Genomic DNA, 19,153 nt, shown 5'->3' with positions numbered 1-19,153 from the left:
CAGTCATGGCCGCCCTACCTAGCACGACCCCGTCCCGAGAGTGACTTCCTATCACCCCCGTCACTAGTAATGTGGGAACCATGCTAGTCCCGAGAGTGACTTCCTATCACCCCCGTCACTAGTAATGTGGGCACCATGCTAGTATCGGCCTAGGTAATCAATAATGCCCTTTCCCATATAAGGGTAGAGTGGTTGCGCATGTAAGGTTGGGACAATCGACAAATCTTAAATCTAATCCGTTTTCGAAAACACTCCCACACAACTTGCTCTGGTACACCACTTCTTTATCAAGCGGTAACCCTGCTCACTATCTCCCTTGGGCATTAGTGGCACCCGATGGGTTTTTTGAAAAGTCCTTGAAAACGACTTGGTTTCCTTCACCATGCATATACCCATCCCATTTGTGTAGCAGCTACTTAGCATCCTAACTACACCCACTCGCATAACCCTCATAGAAAGGTAGGGTCATGCATCATGCAAGTGTCAACGAGAAAAGCAACGGAGCAGACCACCTTAAGTGGTCACCACATCATCATGACTTTGATGCAAGCAATAAAAGTGCCATATGACATGCATAAAAAGGGTTTCTTAGACATGGTCAAAGGGCTGCTTGCCTGGCTCAGCAAAGTCTTCTGGGTCTTCAAAGTCTTCTGGTCCAACTCCTTCGTCAGCAACGCAATCTATCATCGCAAAGTAATAACGAGAAAAATAAGGCAATAATAAAACAAAAAAAAGCAAAGTGCTTAGAAAAATGTCAACTTATTTTTGTTAAGTAATAGGGTGAAAACTAGGAATGAGAAAATTCCTAGTTTTGGATTTGGAGTCATGGAAATAGTGCTAGGAATTTTCAATGACAGGCATAAATGCTCAAATTCAAATTTAAATTTGAATAGTGAAGAAAAGTTGGTTTGATAAGAGTGAAATTTGCACCACTAAATAGGTGGGATTATTAAACGAATTTAGGAGTTGGAATTATTGCATTTGGTTTATTATTTAATCCTGTGGAATTTTTGGAAAAGTGATAGAAAAATAAAAGGAAAAAGGCGACTGTGCAACTCGGCCAGAACAGCCGCAGCGCACAGGCCAAGAGGCGATTCGGCCTAAGCGAGCGGGGCCCAGGCACCAGTGAGAGAGAGGGAGGTGAGGGAGAGGAGAGGCTGACAGGCGGGGCCCGCCTGTCATCCCTAACCCTACGACTGAGGGCCGACGAGTTCGCTGGCGACGATGCAGTGCACGGCAAGGAAAGTGGAGGGCAAGGTTCGACTCCTCGTCGTGTCGCCATTCGGGTGGAGGTCGACTTGGTCGCTGGGGTGGCCCGGTTCACCGGCGGCGAGGTCATGCAGCGGAGGAGCTACGGCAGGTCACCATTCCGGTCGTCTCAGGCTGCAAAATGAGCGGGAGAAAGAGGGGAAACGGTCAGTGGAGTGCGGGGGTTCCAGATCGGGGCTTAGGAGCAGCAGGGAGGGCTTCTACCGTGCGGACGACGGCGAGCCGCCGCGGCGGAGCTCGAGCTCGAGAGCTTTTGGAGAGGAGCAGGCGGTGTAGGGTGGTGATTATGGGAGTGAGAGAGCGAGTGGTGAGGAGAGCAGGGCTTGGGGAGGCCCTTGATACGTCTCCGTCGTATCTACTTTTCGAAACACTTTTGCCCTTGTTTTGGCCTCTAACTTGTATTATTTGAATGGAACTAACCCGGACTGACACTGTTTTCAGCAGAACTGCCATGGTGTTGTTTTATGTGCAGAAAACAGAATTTCTCGGAATGACCTGAAACTCCACGGAATATCTTAGAATAAATAATAAAAAATCCTCGCCAAAGATGAAGACCAGGGGGCCCACACCCTGTCCACGAGGGTGGGGGCGCGCCCCTCCCCCTGGGCGCGCCCCCTACCTCGTGGGCCCCCTGGTGGCCCTCCGACGCCAACTCCAACTCCATATATTGGCTTTCGGGGAGAAAAAAATCAGAGAGAAGAATTCATCGCGTTTTACGATACGGAGCCGCCGCCAAGCCCTAATCTCTCTCGGGAGGGCTGATCTGGAGTCCGTTCGGGGCTCCGGAGAGGGGGATTCGTCGCCGTCGTCATCATCAACCATCCTCCATCACCAATTTCATGATGCTCACCGCCGTGCGTGAGTAATTGCATCGTAGGCTTGCTGGACGGTGATGGGTTGGATGAGATTTATCATGTAATCGAGTTAGTTTTGTTAGGGTTTGATCCCTAGTATCCATTATGTTCTGAGATTGATGTTGCTATGACTTTGCTATGCTTAATGCTTGTCACTAGGGCCCGAGTGCCATGATTTCAGATCTGAACCTATTATGTTTTCATGAATATATGTGTGTTCTAGATCCTATCTTGCAAGTCTATAGTCACCTACTATGTGTTATGATCCGGCAACCCCGAAGTGACAATAATCGGGACCACTCCCGGTGATGACCATAGTTTGAGGAGTTCATGTATTCACTATGTGCTAATGCTTTGTTCCGGTTCTCTATTAAAAGGAGGCCTTAATATCCCTTAGTTTCCAATAGGACCCCGCTGCCACGGGAGGGTAGGACAAAAGATGTCATGCAAGTTCTTTTCCATAAGCACGTATGACTATATACGGAATACATGCCTACATTACATTGATGAACTGGAGCTAGTTCTGTGTCACCCTATGTTATGACTGTTACATGACGAACCACATCCGGCATAATTATCCATCGCTAATCCGGTGCCTACGAGTTTTCCATATACTGGTTTCGCTTATTTACTTTTCCGTTGCTACTGTTACAATCACTACAAAATACCAAAAACATTACTTTTGCTGTCTTTACTTTTGTTACCGTTACCACCACTATCATATTACTTTGCTACTAAACACTTTGCTGCAGATATTAAGTTTCCAGGTGTGGTTGAATTGACAACTCAGCTGCTAATACTTGAGAATATTCTTTGGCTCCCCTTGTGTCGAATCAATAAATTTGGGTTGAATACTCTACCCTCGAAAACTGTTGCGATCCCCTATACTTGTGGGTTATCAAGACCTTTTTCTGGCGCCGTTGCCGGGGAGCATAGCTCTATTCTTTGAGTCACTTGGGATTTATATCTGCTGGACACTATGAAGAACTTGAAAGATGATCGAACTACTATTTTGCCCTCAACTACGAGGGGAGGTAAGGGACTGCCATCTAGCCTTGCACTAGATTCTCCTTATGTTATGAGTAAGTTTGCGACACCTAAACCTACTACTGCTATTGATTCTGATATGTCGCATGTTATTGATGATGCCACTTCTGCTATGCATGATACTTATGATGAAACTACTTCTATGCTTGATACTACTGTGCCACTTGGTGAATTTCTTGATGAGCAAATTGCTAGGTCTAGAGAAAGAGAAATTATTGAACCTGAACACGATGATGTTAGTGATGATGAACCTATGCCTGCTATTCCTGAGGGTTATCTTTTTAATGCTGAATCTATTGAAGCTGTTCTTGCTTGCCAGGATAGTCTTGAACGTAAGAGGTTGCTAGTTAAGTGGAGTAAAGAATCTTTTAGAGATAGGATGAGACCCGACCCTGCTTTTGCTACTTCACCTATCTGTGTTCCTGATCAGGATTATTATGATTTTTCTGTTGATCCAGATATAATTACTTTGGTTGAATCTGATCCTTTTTATGGCTATGAATCTGAAACTGTTGTGGCACATCTTCGTAAGTTAGATGATATAGCTGCCCTGTTTACTAATAATGAGAGATCGCGCTACCTTTATTTACTCAAGATATTTCCGTTCTCATTAAAGGGTGATGCTAAGAAATGGTTTAATTCTCTTGATCCTGGTTGTGTGCAAAGTCCCCAGGATATGATTTATTACTTCTCTGCTAAATATTTCCCTGCTCATAAGAAACAAGCTGCTTTGAGGGAAATATACAATTTTGTGCAAATTGAAGAAGAGAGTCTCCCACAAGCTTGGGGGAGGCTTCTCAAGTTACTTAATGCTTTGCCTGATCATCCTCTTAAGAAACCTGAAATATTTGATATCTTTTATAATGGACTAACTGATGCTTCCAGAGATTACCTGGATAGTTGTGCTGGTTCTCTTTTCAGGGAAAGAACACCGGATGACGCTGAAATTCTATTGAATAATATGTTGGCTAATGAAAATAATTGGGCACCTCCCGAGCTACCTCCTGAGCCAGTTCCTGAGCCAATTACTGAGCCTATTCCTAAACCAACTCCGAAGAAGAGAGGTGTTCTATTTCTCAGTCCCGAAGATATGCAAGAGGCAAAGAAATCTATGAAAGAAAAAGGTATTAAAGCTGAAGATGTTAAGAATTTACCTCCTATTGAAGAAATACATGGTCTTAATTTACCGCCTGTTGAAGAAGTATATGATCTCAATTACTTATTTACTGAAGAACCTCCCGATATCCCGACACAGGTAGTAAAGGTAAATTCTCTCTATAGATATGATAAAGCTGAAGTCCCTCCTACTAAAATTGCTAGTCAGTGCTTGGATGAGTTTGATGACTTTATGTTTAAGCAAGATGACTTTAATGCTTATTTTGGTAGACAATTAAAACAGAATACCTTTATGATTAAACGCTTGAGTGATTATATGGCTGATATTAGAGGTGAACTTAAACTTGTTAGCAAACATGCTTCTATGGTTACCACTCAAGTAGAACAAGTACTTAAAGCTCAGAAAGAAGTGCTTGATGAAATGAATAGTAAGAAAAATGATTATGCTGTTAGAGTGGCTACTAGAACTGGTAGAATGACTCAGGAACCTTTGTATCCTGAAGGCCACCCTAAGAGAATCGAGCAAGATTCTCAGAGAAATAATATTGATATACCTAGTTCTTCTAAAAGGAAGAAAAAGAAAAATGATAGGACTTGCAAACTTCTAGTGAACCTATTGCTGAACCACCTGATAATCCAAATGATATCTCTATGTCTGATGCTGAAACACAATCAGGTGATGAACATGAACCTAGTGATAATGTTAATGATAATGTTCATGTTGATGCTCAACCTAGTAATGATAATGATGTAGAAGTTGAACCTGTTGTTGATCTTGATAACCCACAATCAAAGAATCAACGTTATGATAAAAGAGACTTTGTTGCTAGGAAACATGGTAAAGAAAGGGAACCATGGGTTCAGAAACCCATGCCTTTTCCTCCGAAACCATCCAAGAAAAAGGATGATGAGGATTTTGAGCGCTTTGCTGAAATGATTAGACCCATCTTTTTGCGTATGCGATTAACTGATGTGCTCAAAACAAATCCTTATGCTAAGTATATGAAGGATATCATTACTAATAAAAGAAAGATACCTGAAGCTGAAATTTCCACCATGCTTGCTAATTATACTTTTAAGGGTGGAATACCAAAGAAACTTGGAGATCCAGGAGTACCTACTATACCATGCTCCATTAAAAGAAATTATGTTAAAACTGCTTTATGTGATCTTGGAGCCGGTGTTAGTGTTATGCCTCTCTCTTTATATCGTAGACTTGACTTGAATAAGTTGACACCTACTGAAATATCTTTGCAAATGGCTGATAAATCAACTGCTATACCTGTCGGTATTTGTGAGGATGTGCCTGTTGTGGTTGCAAACGTTACTATTTTAACGGACTTTGTTATTCTTGATATTCCCGAGGATGATAGTATGTCTATTATTCTTGGAAGACCTTTCCTTAATACTGCAGGGGCTGTTATTGATTGCACCAAAGGCAATGTCACTTTTCATGTTAATGGCAATGAGCACACGGTATACTTTTCGAGGAAACAACCTCAAGTTTATAGTATCAACTCTATTGGAAAAGTTCCATCGATTATATTTGGAGGTTTTGAATTTCCTCTCCCTACTGTCAAGAAAAAGTATGATATTCTTATTGTTGGGGATTTTCATATCCCCGTTGAGGTAACTTAGTGTTATTCGAAATTTCTCCGGTTCCGTGATTATTCGGAATGAGTTTGTTAACAAGACTTGATCAACCTTGTTAGTGGGTTCATTTTGATGATCACGAGATGGATGAAACTAGAAGCACAACCTTCTGTACCCTCTTTATATTTTCTGTTATTTAGTAGAAATAAAGTAAAATAGTATTTTTCTGTCTGTTTCCTGACTTATCCGTGCAATATAAAAATATCCCGAAAATAAAAGTCCTCAGAATGCCATGCCAATTTAATATGATTTTTTCGGGAATATTTGAGAATTTACTGTGCAAAAATTACCACGGGGGGAGCTGCCACCTGGCCACGAGGGTGGAGGGCGCGCCCTACCCCCTGGGCGCGCCCCCTGCCTCGTGGGCCCACGGTGGCCCTCCTCCACTTATTCCTGCACCCATCTTCTTCCTCTGCCTCACACAAACACGAAAAACCAACTCAAGCACGAGTTCCAGCCCCCGTTGCTGTGATTTTCGATCTCCTTGCTCAAAGCACCTCTCGCAAAACTGCTTGGGGAGATTGTTCCTTGGTATGTGACTCCTCCATTGGTCCAATTAGTTTTTGTTCTAGTGCCTTATTCATTGCAAATTTGTGCTGCATAGGTGACCATGTTCTTGAGCTTGCATGTCAAATTTATATGGTTCCAAGTTGTTCCAATGCTTTATATAGGCTCTAGGCACTTGTGGGAGTTGTTGCTATCAATTTTATTGAAGTTGGTTCACTTTTATTTGAAGTTACTAAAAATTTCAGATTGTTTCAGAAATAATGAAGAGACTTTTGAGGGGCTCGTCGAGCCGAAGCTCTAAGGAAAAACAAAAGGAAGAAGAGGAGAAGCCCAAATTTAATTTACCTCGCACCGCGGAGGTCCGGCCGTGTGAATGGCCTTCCGATGACTTCTTGAGGAGAGCTGGGATTCATGAAGATTTCTATTTATTGATTGAGAATGCCGGCCTCACCGACTTCCTCCACGACCAACGTCATCAGTATCTCTTACTCGCAAATACCTTTGTGCAAAACTTCTACTTTTTCCCTAAGAAATCACCTCCAACAGTAGAGTTTCATTTATATGATGTTGTTAAAGAGATGACATTAGCTGAATTCTGCGAGGTTTGCAGAATACCCTTTGAGGGCACCTTAGATGAACCCCACCGCAACGAAGTAGAAGCTTTTATTAACACTATCACGGTGGGAGAAACCAGGAAGGTTTCTGATGCGAGGATCACTAGCATTCATTATCTTGTTTTACGCTACTTTGCCATATTTGCTAGTCGTTGCTTGATTGGACGCGGGAACTGTGGGAACCTTAGTATTCCTAATATTATTATTTTGCTCCATGGTTTATACCGCAATAACTCTGTTAGTATGGGTGGAATTGTTGCTAGACGGTTAAGTCAGAACCGTACTAAGGGCCCCACTTTTGGAGGCATTTATGCTTCGCGCCTAGCTGAACATTTTGAAATACCTATTAGGCATGCGGAGAAAGAAGAAACAGCGCTGCCCCGTGCTTATTTAGATTACAAGAGTATGATAGCGCATGATTTTCTTGTTAAGAGTCGCGATGGGGAGCTCAAATATAAATTATACTTTGATAAACATCACCCTGAGACTATTACTTTGCCTGCTCCTTCTTTGTTTAACTTGTTTGCGGAACCTCACATTGTTCTGTGGTCGGCTGTTCAAGCCTATCGGAACCCTGCACCAGCCCCGGAGCCGGAGCCACAAGATGAGCCTCCACGACTATCTGTTTATTCTTGGGATCCAGAGGAGGCTGCCAGCCAGTGGCAGTCAGAGTCTTCTTCGTCACACTACGACCCCAGCTTCACCTACGGATATCCGCCAGGCCATCCCTGGCAATAGACCAACTTATGCCAAAAGCCTAAGCTTGGGGGAGTATGTATTTCCCACCGACATTACATTTATGTTCACACACACTCATTGCTAGATGTCGGTGCTCATACTCTTTCACTGTAATATCCATGCTAGTTTAAATTTCTTTTTCTTTCTGCTTTCTTCTTGTGTGTTTGATAAACTTTAAGAAAAACCAAAAAAATAGTTAGTTTACTTTTCATGCTTGTAGTAGAATTAAAAAGAAAACCCAAAAATATTTCCCGTTCTTCTTTTACTTGTTGGGAGCTTTCCCGTGTAAATAGTTTTTATTTCTTTTCCTTTCTTTGGGGGGTCGAGAAGACCATATTGAAAATGCTTAGTGGCTCCTATATGCATTATTGTTTATCTAACTTAGAGCCCATATTATGTGTCTTCTCTCTTGAGTTGGATGCTTGCAGATTCCAGCTTAGTCCAATGCACGTGCACTCTTATTATTATACACACCGTTCGGTCGTGCAAGTGAAAGGCAATAATGATGATATATGATGGACTTATTGGGAAGAGAAAAGCTGGTATGAACTCGACCTCTCTTGTTTTTGTAAATATGATGATTCATCGTTCTTGATTCAGCTATTATGAAGTAAACATATTTGCAATGACATTTAGAGATTATAGTTGCTTGTGCCATGCTTGATTAGCTATGAGTTATAATGGTTTACCTTGCGTGCCAACATGCTATTAGAATGATTATGATGTGGTATGATGGGATGGTATCCTCCTTTAAATGCATTGAGTGACTCGACTTGGCACATGTTCACGCATGTAGTTGAATCCAATCAACATAGCCTTCATGATATTTATGTTCATGGTGGATTATATCCTACTCATGCTTGTACTCGGTGTGAATTAATTTTAATGCATGTTTACGACTGTTGTCGCTCTCTCAGTTGGTCGCTTCCCAGTCTTTTGCTAGCCTTCACCTGTACTAAGCGGGAATACTGCTTGTGCATCCAAACTCCTTAAACCCCAAAGTTATTCCATATGAGTCCACTATACCTTCCTATATGCGGTATTTACCTGCCGTTCCAAGTAAATTTGTATGTGCCAAACTCTAAACCTTCAAATAAACATTCTGTTTTGCATGCTCGAATAGCTCATATGTCAACTAGAGCTGCCCTTATCTTCCGTGTTAGGCGGGTTATTCTCAAGAGGAGTGGACTCCGCTCCTCATTCACGAGAAAATGGCTGGTATCCGGGATGCCCAGTCCCATGCTTCGTGCAAACTAAATCAAAATAACTGCAAACAAAACTCCCCTTGGGACCCGTTGAATGTTGGAGGCACTCGTTGTTTCGAGCAAGCCATGGATTGATGCTTGTGGAGGAGGGGAGTATAAACTTTACCATTCTGTTTGGGAACCGCCTATAATCTGTTTAGCATGGAAGATATCGTCGTCTTTTAGTTGTTATGTTGACAATGAAAGTATGCCGCTCAAAATATAATTTATCTCTATTTCAAAACCGAGCTCTGGCACCTCTACAAATCCCTGCTTCCCTCTGCGAAGGGCCTATCTATTTACTTTTATGTTGAGTCATCACCCTTCTTATTAAAAGCACCCGCTGGAGAGCACACTGTCGTTTGCATTCATTATTATTGGTTTATATTGGGTATGACTTGACTGGATCTCTTTTACCATGAATTACAATGTTTAGTCAGTCCTTGATCTTTAAAGGTGCTCTGCATTTATGTTTTGCGGTCTCAGAAAGGGCTAGCGAGATACCATTTTGTTATATCATGTTATGATTATTTTGAGAAAGTGTTGTCATCCGAGTTTTATTATTATGGCTCGCTAGCTGATTATGCTATTGATATGAGTAATTGTGAGACCTACGTGTTATTGTGAGTATGGTTAGTTCATAATAATTGCTGAAACTTGAATGCTGGCTTTTCATGTTTACAACAACAAGAGCAAACAGAGTTTGTAAAGTTTTTCTTTTTCTCTTTCAGTTTGTCAACTGAATTGCTTGAGGACAAGCAAGGGTTTAAGCTTGGGGGAGTTGATACGTCTCCGTCGTATCTACTTTTCCAAACACTTTTGCCCTTGTTTTGGACTCTAACTTGTATGATTTGAATGGAACTAACCCGGACTGACGCTGTTTTCAGCAGAATTGCCATGGTGTTGTTTTATGTGCAGAAAACAAAAGTTCTCGGAATGACCTGAAACTCCACGGAATATCTTAGAATAAATAATAAAAAATCCTCGCCAAAGATGAAGACCAGGGGGCCCACACCCTGTCCACGAGGGTGGGGGCGCGCCCTCCCCCTGGGCGCGCCCCCTACCTCGTGGGCCCCCTGGTGGCCCTCCGACGCCAACTCCAACTCCATATATTGGCTTTCGGGGAGAAAAAAATCAGGAGAAGAAATCATCGCGTTTTACGATACGGAGCCGCCGCCAAGCCCTAATCTCTCTCGGGAGGGCTGATCTGGAGTCCGTTCGGGGCTCCGGAGAGGGGGATTCGTCGCCGTCGTCATCATCAACCATCCTCCATCACCAATTTCATGATGCTCACCGCCGTGCGTGAGTAATTGCATCGTAGGCTTGCTGGACGGTGATGGGTTGGATGAGATTTATCATGTAATCGAGTTAGTTTTGTTAGGGTTTGATCCCTAGTATCCATTATGTTCTGAGATTGATGTTGCTATGACTTTGCTATGCTTAATGCTTGTCACTAGGGCCCGAGTGCCATGATTTCAGATCTGAACCTATTATGTTTTCATGAATATATGTGTGTTCTAGATCCTATCTTGCAAGTCTATAGTCACCTACTATGTGTTATGATCCGGCAACCCCGAAGTGACAATAATCGGGACCACTCCCGGTGATGACCATAGTTTGAGGAGTTCATGTATTCACTATGTGCTAATGCTTTGTTCCGGTTCTCTATTAAAAGGAGGCCTTAATATCCCTTAGTTTCCAATAGGACCCCGCTGCCACGGGAGGGTAGGACAAAAGATGTCATGCAAGTTCTTTTCCATAAGCACGTATGACTATATACGGAATACATGCCTACATTACATTGATGAACTGGAGCTAGTTCTGTGTCACCCTATGTTATGACTGCTACATGATGAACCACATCCAGCAAAATTATCCATCACTGATACGGTGCCTATGAGTTTTCCATATACTGGTTTACGCTTATTTACTTTTCCGTTGCTACTGTTACAATCACTACAAAATACCAAAAACATTACTTTTGTTGTCTTTACCTTTGTTACCGTTACCACCACTATCATATTACTTTGCTACTAAACACCTTGCTGTAGATATTAAGTTTCCAGGTGTGGTTGAATTGACAACTCAGCTGCTAATACTTGAGAATATTCTTTGGCTCCCCTTGTGTCGAATCAACAAATTTGGGTTGAATACTCTACCCTCGAAAACTGTTGCGATCCCCTATACTTGTGGGTTATCAGCCCTTAAATAGGCAGGCAGCGGTCCACCGAAGAGGTGTGCACCGGCGAGCCTGTTGCAGTCGTCGCAGGTCACGGGGCTCGTTGGGGCGTGTCTGTGGCGTTTATGGGGTTGGTCCATAGCGAGGGAGTGTAGAGAGAGGGAGCAGGGGGGCAAAGGCTCCGCGCGTGTGAGTGCGCACACTGGTGTGCTCGGGCGGCCGGCGCGCGTGCGAGCTGGGGTGAGAGGAGGGAGAAGGAGGAGGGGACAGAGGTGGTTGGTAGGGATCGATTACATTGCTTGGCCGCACTGTAGCGTGCTCCAGAGCATCCAAATGGTCGGCATGCCATTTTCTATGTAGTGTGGGCGCGCCCAAGCATGTCTTGCGGGTCTAGGAGGGAGTAAAGAAAAGGGGAGGGGCCTTGGATGCCATGGATGGCCAGTAGGAGAGGAGTGAGGTTGAGAGAGAGAGAGAGAGAGAGAGGGAAATGGGCTGTCCATAGAGAGAAAGTGGGGTTTTACCCCTCCAATAATTGAGCTATGGATTTGCCATTGTTACCGGAGGTGCAAGGGGACTAGGAGGGGCTGTGGAAAAAAATGGAACTCATGGAGATTAGTGGAAGTGGCAAAGTGGTGTTTTTAGAAAAATGGCAGAAGGTGTTTGTTGTTGATTTGGGCAAGAAGATGAACTCCTCTTGTCATAAGGCTTGACAGGGTCAAATGGCATGAGAAAATGAGAGGCTCTACCAAGATTGAGTCCTTTTGGGCAAAGTTGCCAATGCAAATTTTGTAAACCCTAGAAATCAACAGAAATGAATTTTCCAAGATCTAGACATGCAAAACTATTCTCCTTGATGCACCACTTGGTGTAGTGTCATAATTTTGGGTTTAGAACATTCCCACAAAGGTTGAGAGCAAAAGGAGAAAGTTAACAATGTAAAGTTGTTCAAACTTGGATCTGGACAGAGATGGTTTTGGGGCACTTTTTTGAACCAAAACAGTTTGGATTGAGCTGAAACTCTGCAAGGTCATCCTAATATGCACATTTGACTTGCTAGAATTTTACTGGATTTATTTGAAAATATTTCTTGTAGAAATGTTTCAAATATTTGAAATGGACAGAAATGGTTTTGGAGGGTTTTTCCCAATATTTCGAACATGACCATGTGTTGAAACTCTTATATATGGAAAATATATTTCCACTGAGTGTCCCTGATTTTTCCCAAATATTTTTGAAGCTTTAGAATAATTTTAACCTATTAAAGACCATTTCTGGCCTAAATAAAAATCCTTTAAATAAAATAGTAAAATTACTTTTAAAATTATATTTTTGTGGTTTATGGGAGTCCTATATCCAATAGGTTTCAAATATATTCTTTGAAATATTTTTCATACCCCAAATCAAGTACTTGTAGTGCAAACCTCAATTCAGGGGTTTTTGGAAAAACTAATTTTTGAAAATACTATTTGGCCAAATAATTTTTGTAAGAAAATACTATACTGTTCTGTACACATCGCATGATCATTGGGCAGAAGTTTGGGGCAAGGAGATGAAGTATATAAGGTGGAGTTGTGTTGACTTTAAAGAGCACTTGAAAATCACAGAGAGAAAACCAACTCCCAATAAAAAGCCAAATAATGCAAAAGTTTTTTGTTGATCCAAATTTTCATGCTTTATTAATGCAAATGACATGTTACAAAATGCAGGGTGTGACAAAACCAAACGGTTTATTCTGTGATGAATGTCACATGGCAAAACCTGCATCGTAAAATTGCAGGAAAAGAAAGAAAACATGACACTAAATCAATAAGATTTAGACAATAAATCAATAAGATTTACTTGATGTGACACGAGTGAATCCTTACCAGGAAATCACTATGTTGAAGTACTAAACATAAGATTGATCGTCCAACTACGGGTGGCATGCAGGGGCCCCGCCTACTCCCACAAGCACGACAGTCCAAAGGTCGTTACAAATCGTATGGACCGAACATCCATGGGACTGGAAATCCTGGTGGGTGCGATAAACCCTGCAATGCATACAAATATTGGAGTGTAACCATAATTGATAAACCGTCCTCACAAAAAAGATGATATGGATACTTCAAAATATATAGACTGAATTGAGTGGACAGACATTAACATAGACCGTTCTCAGGACTGACCACACACCAAAAGTGGTAGTACTAATAAACAATATAGGGTTCACAAACACAAATCAAGTACTGAACAATAGTACTTACTACAGACAAGCAAAGTTGCACTAATTAAACTCTGCAAACTATTTCTTGCCACCGACCTACGGGATGAACCCCGCATAACTGACTAGGCCATGGACTTCGTGAGAGATGTCTACATGCACCATCACCATCTCGTCAACCTTGGAGAAGCTAACAGAGTGGTCTTTCCACTCATAAACATGATGACGAAGACAGGCTACATCAGATTTGTTGAAGCTTTACAAGAACCACACCCTTCGGAATTGAAGGCATAGCCAGGAAATTGTTGTGGTCAAGTACAGCCTCGAGAACACGCCTGACAACAATGCTACAAGAAAACACTAGTTCAGGACACGTGGCAAGAAGGACACAGCAGCTGGATAGATTAGCATTAGAACTCATCCTCAGGTCTTCCAGTTCACACGACATGACTTTGAGAACTTCATCTCCACCGCGGACCTGGTTCTAATTCAAACAGAAACCATATTTTATTACTACCTCCGTTCAGAAATATAAGATGATTTTCGATATTATACTCCATATATGACTACATATACGCACAGAAATGAGTGAACAAAGACACTAGAACATGCCTTCAAAGGCATGAGAGCAGAGGATTACTTGCAATATCCATAACACAACTTACTAAGGCAAATATACCCTCTTCAAAGGTAGCATTGATGTTCATAAAGTACTCCCTCCGTCCCAAAATTCTTGTCTTAGATTTGTCTAGATACGGATGTATCAAGGATACATCCGTATCTAGACAAATCTAAGACAAGAAATTTGGGACAGAGGGAGTAGTTGAAAGTAATCTATAAGAAATCAGTGTCAACCTCTCGCATGTTTTGGTCAAAAGAGGAATTTAGAACCGTCATTTGGCACACAAAAATCACATGCAAGATCACCCAGAAAGTTGTACTACTAGTACTAGTACTGTGTGTTAGATGAAAAAACACGATCAAGATCGAGAAAAAGATCGTCAAGAAGAGATATTATCTGGACTTGCTTTGAGGGATCCCGGAGAGGGGGGCTTGGACAGGGCGATGGCTTTGAGCTTATTTGTGGTAGTCTCGGCGGGGTGCTTGTGCTTCTTCGTACCATGAGCCTCGACGGTTTTGGCACGAGTCATAGACATCACGTCGGCCGGTGCTCCAGCGTCCATCCAAGAGAGGAAGCTGAGAGAGAAGAGTGAAATGAGGAACGAGATGAGGGAGAAGCGAAGCGAGTGGGGATTTTCTTCAAGAGAGGAAGCTGAGAGGGAAGAGTGAAATGATGGTTGCTTCATCCGTCCAACTTACTGCTGGAAAGGAGGGGGTTTTGTGATTTGATGGCTCATTGGGCATTATTGCGGCGCTTCGATCGGGGTAGTCTACCGTCACTCTACTACGGAGTAATTTAGTGCATGGCTAGTGGACCCCGATGCTGGCTGTCCCACACGTCGGCAAAAGTGAGTAATTTAGTGCATGGCTGGAGGAGGATCCGCACGGTAGAGCGTGTCCACTGTTTTTTTGAAGAAAAAAATGATTACAGCAAGTGTTTCCACTCTTACGACGGAGGAGTGCGAAACACGGCAGCCACTTGAACATACACAGTGCTCCTACTACTAGGCATGTGCAGTGGTTCATACGTCAGTACTACATAATCTTGTTGCTAGTGTAGTAAGATATGACGATAACAAATGATGTTGTGCGCATGTCAACTATATGAACAGTAATGTAGTAACATAGTACCGCTTTTTTGACTGTTCGGTCGAGAATGAACGGTGAGATCAATATTAACAGAACTAGGTCTGCAACGCATGGAGAGTACGGTGCTACAGTACTCCATGAAACATGAACCATATGAAGCACGAATAGTGTTAGGCAGGGTGTATGAAGGGTGCACGGGATGGGAGCAAAAGTTACCTTCTCGACCCACTTTTGGGTGTTTGGTAGAGTGCATGAAGGGTGCATGAGTCCACACTAGTAGGTTAACACAAATACACGAAGAAGGAAACAACTATATTGAGATGAGAATGCAACCAAACACACCCACACGCTTTGTGCTACAACGACTAATCTGCATCGTCTGAGTTTGATCCAACGGTCATGTTGCACCGAGATATGGAAATGCCCAAGCAGAGGGCGCCTAAACACCACTGAAGTCCCTCTGCTTCTGGAGGCGCACGATGTTGGTGATGCAGGGTGCAACCGCCCGCAGAGCCCGCTCCCGGTCGACGGGAGCCAGCTCGTTAAAGACGGCGTCCAATGGCACGAATGGATTCCGGTGACAGAGCCCTAAAAGGATTCACCCGGCAAAGGCGGCGGCAGCCCGCAACCCCTCCTTGTCCAGCTCTGTCCCCAGTCCCCACCATTGCGCGGAGATGGCTCAGCTCCTCGGAGATATAGGTGAAGAAGGAGACCAGGTCAGGAAGCCGCAGCGAGTGGTCGAACGGGTTTAGCCCGATGGCCGGCATGGTCGCGCTGGCACGACGGTAGGCATCGCGTAGCCGCAACACATGCGTGGCAACTTGGTTCACTAAGTGGCTGAGGCGATCCTGGACCTCATCACGATCGGTCCGCTCGCACTCCAGCCAGCTCCCCTGATGGCCTATCATATCTCCTGCTTTCTGCAACAATGACGCCGATGCCTTGAGCATCTTTTTGGTGAATGCCTGCCACTTTTGAAGCTCCGTGAACTCCCGCACATAACGGTGGAGCATGGCACTCCTGTCCTCCTTGAGCTCACGGAGCTCCACGTCCTTGGCCTTGAGCTCTGCATCCTTGTCCTGGAGCTCCTGTGTCAGGTGCCTCACCTCGGACTACGTGATCTGTTGCGCCGCCATGGCACCAGGTAGAAGCAATGGGGAGAGGAAGCAAAGGGGGCAAAACGGCTGAAAGGCAATGCAATCTATGGGAAGGCGGAGGGAGCCAGCCGAGGAGCGGGGAATCTTTTGGTTTTCACCATGGTAAAACACCAGTCGACGATTCTCACATCAGGGAGCAGTGGGTTTTACAGGCGGAGTCATCATGACTAATTGCTGTCGCGCCTGCACCCGTCAATCAAAAAATTAAAAATCCTGCCGCGCCTGCTCCTGTCAATCAAAAAATTAAAAATCCTGCCGCACGCAAACACCAGAGCAACATCGCAGTGGATATTTAAATTTAGCTGCCGGAAAGTAGATAAAAAAGGGTGAAAAAACAAATGTGGCGGCGACCTATCTAATCGGTCGAACTAGCCCAACTAGCTAGCCACCGTGCTTCACTGATGTACTTGGCGGGAAAGTTGGTCTTTCGTGATTTGATGACTCATTTACTTGCTTTGGCGCTACGACCGAGGAGGACCCAGAAAACGCGCGTTTGGGCGTCCCACGTCAGGAAGAATATATGCGTGCACCACCCAGGAGGACCCCGAAACCGCGTGGTAGGGTGTGCCATGTCTCAGCACGGAGGAAAAATGTGCGTGTAAAAATATACCGTATCAGACGTAGTACCTATGGTTCGACCTCTGGACCCAGCCAATCGGTCGAAAACACCCCACTAGCCACACAGCTTCATCATGCTAACGTGGCACGGAGGATAGGTGTGGTTAGCTCCGTCTCGATCAGCCACAATGTCTCTTGTTCTAGGCGATTCTTCTATTTTCAAAGCTTTTTTTAGTTGTAATAACACCATGGCAAGCTAGCGCCGCTCTTCGTGTGTGCCCGTGCAAAGGTTAGACGATGGAGAGAAGAGAGAGATCGCAGACCTGGGACCCACCAGTAAGTGAGTCAACGGTCATGCACGTGTTGACGAGGCACTCCCTCTACTCTACTCAACGTAATACTGTATAAAATCAAGTTATGGGACAAAACCAACAACTGTTGTTGTTTCATGCTATCGACTTACGCTTAGTAGTCCAGGTTGCCAGTTCGAATCTCGTCTTTCAGATTTGTTAGTTTTAGGTCCAAATTTGATTAATGACAAGTGGGACCCCCGTGTGTTGTTCCGATATTTCAGTGTAGGATGGTTTTTTTGAACAAACACTTTGTGCGGTGAGACAAGTAACGGCACGAGTTACACGTATTTTGCAAGTTTACGAACAAAAATGACAGCGGCATAGAATATCACATCCACCCCGCAGCTTAGATGTTATGGTGATTGATATGTCTCCAACGTATCTATAATTTTTGATTGTTCCATGCTATTATATTACCCATTTTGGATGTTTATGGGCTTTACTAAACACTTCTATATTATTTTGGGGACAAACCTACTAACCGGAGGCCCGAACCAAATTGTTGTTTTCTTGCCTATTTCAGTGTTTCGAAGAAAAGGAATATCAAACGGAGTCCAAACGGAATGAAACCTTCGGGAGAGTTATTTTTGGAACGGAAGCAATCCAGGAGACTTGGAGTGAACGCCAGGGAAGCTTCGAGGTGGCCACGAGGCAGGGAGGCGCGCCCCCACCCTCGTGGGCCCCTTGTGGCTCCCCTGATCGACTCTTTTCGCCTATATATGTCCATATACCCTAGAAACATTGAGGAACACAATAGATCAGGAGTTCCGCCGCCACAAGCCTCTGTAGCCACCAAAAACCAATCGGGGCCCTGTTCCGGCACCCTGCCGGAGGGGGGATCCCTCACCGGTGGCCATCTTCATCATCCCGGCGCTCTCCATGACGAGGAGGGAGTAGTTCACCCTCGGGGCTGAGGGTATGTACCAGTAGCTATGTGTTTGATCTCTCTCTCTCTCTCTCTCTCTCTCTCTCTCTCGTGTTCTTGATTCAGCACGATCTTGATGTATCGCGAGTTTTGCTATTATAGTTGGATCTTATGATGTTTCTCCCCCTCTACTCTCTTGTGATGAATTGAGTTTTCCCTTTGAAGTTATCTTGTCGGATTGAGTCTTTAAAGATTTGAGAACACTTGATGTATGTCTTGTCGTGCTTATCTGTGGTGACAATGGGATATTCACGTGATCTACTTGATGTATGTTTTGGTGATCGACTTGCGGGTTCAATGAACTTATGCATAGGGGTTGGCACACGTTTTTGTCTTGACTCTCCGGTAGAAACTTTGGGGCACTCTTTGAAGTACTTTGTGTTGGTTGAATAGATGAATCTGAGCTTGTGGGATGCATATCGTATAATCATGCCCACGGATACTTGAGGTGACATTGGAGTACCTAGGTGACATTAGGGTTTTGGTTGATTTGTGTCTTAAGGTGTTATTCTAGTACGAACTCTATGATAGATGGAACGGAAAGAATAGCTTCATGTTATTTTACTACGAACTCTTGAATAGATCGATCAGAAAGGATATCTTTGAGGTGGTTTTGTACCCTACAATAATCTCTTCGTTTTTTCCCCACTATTAGTGACTTTGGAGTGACTCTTTGTTGCATGTTGAGGGATAGTTATATGATCCAATTATGTTATTATTGTTGAGAGAACTTGCACTAGTAAAAGTATGAACCTTAGGCCTTGTTTCCTAGCATCGCAATACCGTTTGTGCTCACTTTTATCATTAGTTACCTTGCTGTTTTTATAATTTCAGATTACAAAAACCTATATCTACCATCCATATTGCACTTGTATCACCATCTCTTCACCGAACTAGTGCACCTATACAATTTACCATTGTATTGGGTGTGTTGGGGACAAAAGAGACTCTTTGTTATTTGGTTGCAGGGTTGTTTGAGAGAGACTATCTTCATCCTACGCCTCCCACGGATTTATAAACCTTAGATCA

The sequence above is a fragment of the Triticum aestivum genome, chromosome 1B (assembly GCF_018294505.1).
Source record: "Triticum aestivum cultivar Chinese Spring chromosome 1B, IWGSC CS RefSeq v2.1, whole genome shotgun sequence".
NCBI classification, from domain to species: Eukaryota; Viridiplantae; Streptophyta; class Magnoliopsida; order Poales; family Poaceae; genus Triticum; species Triticum aestivum.
Note: the sequence above shows the minus strand (reverse complement) of the source record.